This window comes from Cryptomeria japonica, chromosome 1 (genome assembly GCF_030272615.1).
Source record: "Cryptomeria japonica chromosome 1, Sugi_1.0, whole genome shotgun sequence".
Taxonomy (NCBI): domain Eukaryota; kingdom Viridiplantae; phylum Streptophyta; class Pinopsida; order Cupressales; family Cupressaceae; genus Cryptomeria; species Cryptomeria japonica.
Window position 1 is genome coordinate 57,301,056 of NC_081405.1, and position 4,893 is coordinate 57,305,948.

Here is a 4,893-nt window from a genome sequence, read left to right on the forward strand (position 1 = left end):
TCAGGATTATGTTTATCTTGGTCTTGTTCGTTCTTTCAAGTTTTCTGCCTATCTAGTTTTGCTTCGACAACAATTACAAGGGTCGATCTGAAATTACTTAAGGAACTATTGCCATTCAATCTTTGACATGTTGAGATGTAGTTTGTAATCATTTGTATAGTTAAATTAACCTAATAATTTAGTTCTTTGTAGATGATCTGAGCCATTTTTTGTAAGCAAGTATGATATTCCTTTGTTGATGAGATTATGAGGTTGAGTATGATTTTCGTGGTATCACATTTTCTATCGTATTGTCAGTGTTGGGGGGCTTTGTCCCAGATTTTTACAGAAGCATCTTTATGTATATTTAAAATGTAATAAAGCATTAACCGATGTGATTTATTGAGTTGTTGTTGGTTCATATTTTATTTTAATCTTTTACCTGATATTTTTTTTGATTCACAATCTACTCATAGCAAATGCTGTTTACACTTGACATCCATGCATTCTGCTCAATGATTTGAAAAGCTTTAGAAAATAAAAAAGACTGATTGATTTACAAGTAAATAAATCCTAATTTTGATGCATGCCTCTAGACATGTGGGGGCTCGTCCTCTTTTATTTTTAATTTAGGTGTAAAATATATACAAAAGCATCTTTATGTATATTTAGATTCTATCGAAGCATCGGGTTCATATTTTATTTTAATCTTTGGCTGGTAGTTTTTTGAATCACAATGTACTTATACGAAATGCTGTTTACACTTGGCATTCATGCATTTTAAACCGAAAGCTTTACAAGAAAAGAGATGCACAAGTTCAAGCTCTTAAATAAGAAACTGAGTGTTTTTACATATAGGCTGATTCGAATTCCTGAATTTACGCCTCATGTACAATTGATTTACATGTTAACAATGGCACACTAAGTGTTCTTAATGAGGACATTAATACATTTTTCGTACTTCAAAAGCTACATTGGTTTTCATTGCCATTGGGGAGGTCACTAACGTGCCTGGTTACCTTGCAAATGTGGGGATGATATGGGCAGGTAACTACTATGGGGAATGAGTAATAGAACAGTTAAGTTCTATTATGGAAAACTAATCAATGATAGCTCGCTTTGGATATCTAAGGGACTATGACTAAAGAGTAGAGACTCAAAATATAGACTGTGTTTCTTGTCATGGTCGGATGAGCGTCTCTCCCTCGTCCTTATGCCTTGATCTCCATCATCCTTCTGTTGAGGGCATAAACAGCTTAATGTAGAAGCACGAGAGGATCTGTAGTGTGGAAGAAGGAACTTAAATAATGTTTTATAACCAAAAAGAAGATGGAAGATTTAAGAAACAAGAGGATATAGGTGTCTTGTAACTTAAGCATGGAAGAGATTAAAGAGGAAGATGTAGATTTGGGGATATTAGACCTTAATCGTGGTTGTTGACAAAGATCTAGCGTTATTTGTGTGTTTTGATGTGAAATTTGTTTAAGCAAAATTTTCTACCAACTCCATTTATATTGTAAATTGGATGTGTAGGTAGTAGAGAGTTTATATACTCCGTTTATATTGAAAATTGGATGTGAAGCTAGTCGAGAATATATCTTTCTGTGTGTACCGTCAAATTATACACCCACGTAGAGTACTCAAAAGTAATATTATTCTAGTGATTACTATAGTGATATTTTTACAAATAGTTCTCTCTCCACACACAGCCCTACCCCCTAGCGCTACTCTGAATTATATGAAGTCATAATTAATGTTTAAATAAGATTTGATTCAAAGCCAACCAGTCATAATTAATCTTTAAATTAGACTTGATTGAAGAGTCATAATTAATCTTTAAATAAGATTTGATTAAAAATAGATGAATATGATTTTTATCTTTCTTGATAAAAATTTAAAGAATATAGGACCTTTATTTGACAATATACAATTCCTTTGATGGAATTATAATTGTAATTCATTTCAAGTTAATAATTGTAAATATTAAATTATACTCAGTTTATGTAAATTAATGATTAATTCTAATCATATCACTCTTAACAGGATTAATGGAATACCCAAGAAATTAATTTGTACATTAGTTATCATTAGATTGTAAAATCCAAAAATTAAATAAATAATTTGTGAAGTAGTTTGATTAACAAGATTGAAGATATGGTTTTATATTTTTGTTCCTATTGCATGGAGTGAAGACTAGGTCGAGTGCTAGGGTTTCACAAATGTTTTTGGGGTAGGTATGGTGGATTGAGTTGGGGATGTAGAATGCAAGGGTTTCGAAACATTGAGTGGAGACAGCTCGACAGGGCATTGAAGGATTAGGCAAAGCGGGGAGTGGGCTTTGCTTAGTTAAACAAGTCAAGAGATTATAGGAATGGCTTAGAGTATAACAAATGGTTGTTTGCAAAAATATATAGTGGGTTGAAGGTGGATTTCAAAAATATTGAAAGGAAGCTTTGGGGGCCAAAGCATTAGGGAAATGAACCATCAAACAAACAAGAATGTATTAGAATTGAGCATAATAGAGTTCTTTCCTTGAATGTAGACAATATTGAATGGAGGGATTTAGTTAAATTTTAGAAAAAAAGCCTTTTTCATGAAATGGATTGGGGAATGGCCCACTTTTTCAAGAGTGAGAAAATGGTGTGATGAACAATGGGGTAAAGACTTTGAGCTTAAAACCCTTCCCAATGGGTTCTTCTTGGTTATTTGTACCAGTGCTCGAGAGAAGGTATGGATTCTGGAAAATGGTCCATTTTGGATTTGGGGGGATGGGTTTTTATATCAAGGATTGGACTCCAAATTTTGACCCCAAGAATGATTCTATTGAGGAAGTTCCTGTTTGGATAGGATTGTATAACCTTCCTCATCAATATTGGGATATGGAGACACTCAAATGTATTGGGAATGGTATTTGAAAATTCTTAAAAGCATATGAAGCATCGGATAAAAAAGAGCACAACTATGTATGCCAGGATTTGCATTCTTTGGAAGCCTTTTCCCCTGTTATCGAAAGTGATTGAAATAAGGTTCGGTGAAGGTTTCTGGTGGTAGGATATTGAAGTACAAGACATTGTGGAGATTTGTGCAAAATGCAAAGAGTTGGGTCATTCTGTGGAGGAATGTGTGAAGAACAAGAAAGGTGAAGGTATTTTGAAGGATAGTCTCACAAATAAACTTGGTAAGAGTGATGGCATTTTGGGTGATCATGTTGTTCAATTTGATTGGGATGATGAAGCAAAAGTAAAGAGCAGTTGATAGTAGAGAACACTTTGCAGAGAGTTAAAATGCCATCAAATATAGGGGTTGAAGATTTTATGGAGAAAGATGTAGATAGCACTCCAAGGTAGGATGAAAGGGCGTCAAAGAACATCTCATAGGAGTCCTCCCCATCCCAGGATGGGAGTGTCAACCTCAAGTCATTGAACAATAACTTGGAGGAGAGAATGATGATAGGTCAAATGGGGATTAGTGATGGCTTGGGGGGAGATGTTACTCATGCTTCAAACAAAGAAAAAGGGGATAACTCTAATAATTGGGTCATGTGTGATAGTAATCTTAGATGCTGGGAGGAAGAAGTGGGTTGTGATAGATGGATGGTGGTTTTGGGGATCAATCAAGGATCGGTTGAGGACTTCATGGAGTAGCCCTCTTTCAAAGATATCCAAATTTTGCCTATTCAAAATTTGGATCTAGTGTTGGAAGATTGCTAAGACTTGCATTCCTCTCTAGGGGAGTTGCCTGCCAATGGGATGAATTTGGAAGTGGACATGGAGGATGAAATTTTGGGCACCCAAGTTGAAGAAGGTTTTAGGATAAGCGGACCTTGTGTCAGACAAAATCAGGAAGGGATAAAGCAACGACTAGGGAAAAGAAGTAGAGAGGTCCTAGAATGATTGAGATGAGGTTGGATTTGGTAGGGAGCGCAAAAGGGCAAAGTAAACTGAGATCGGGAAAAAGCATAGCCTTTTCTCGGGAGCAATGAAGTTCCTTTTATGGAATGTTAGGGGTTGTAATGGCCTTGACAAAAGGCAGTTGATCAAGAGATGTCTTGATCAAGTCCGTCCGGATGTGGTTCTACTTCAAGAAACTAAATTAAAGGGCGATGAAATCACCAATTTTGTTAAAATGCTTTTATTTTGGGATGGCTCCTTTGTGGATATAGAGGGTGCCTCCAGAGGATTGGGTGTTATGTGGAATGTCTCAATAGTGGTGGTCCAATCAGTGAAACATGATAGGTAGTGACAATTGTTTAATTGCCATTCTAAGACTCTCCATAAAAGCTTTTTCCTCATAAATATCTATGGCCCAACTAGCATAGAAGAGGGAAAAGGGAGTTGTGGAAGCATATCTTTGAGGATATTTGAGGGCATGGAAATGATCTTATTTTGGGGAGTGACTTTAATGCCACATTGAAACCTTCAGATAAGAAAGGTGGCAAAGGATGGTTTGGTTAGGTGCAAATGTATTTCAATAATTTTTTTAACGGTAATGGGATTATGGAGATTAAGTTCAAGGTAGGAGATTTCACTTGGACAAATTGCAGACAAGGGTTCTTGAATATTGCTGAAGAAATTGACCGTTTCTTGGTGGCTCGAAATTGGGTTGAGTCCCAATGGGTGTATGAGGCAGACATTCTACTAGTAATTGGCTTTGATCACTTTCCCATCAGGTGGTGATCCATGATAATTTGGCTCCTGCGTGGTGTCCTTTCAAGTTCAAAAAGATGTGTCTTTGAGTAGAAGGTTTTAGGGACCTTATTGGAAATTGGTGGATTAACGCTCCTGTAAGATCAGGTAGTTTGGCCTTTACTTTTTTAAAAAAGTTACACAATTCCTCAAGGAATGTCTTAAAAAGTGGAATAGAGAAAAGCGTAGCGATATTTTTGCTACAAATGTCCAACTTGAAGAAGATTTA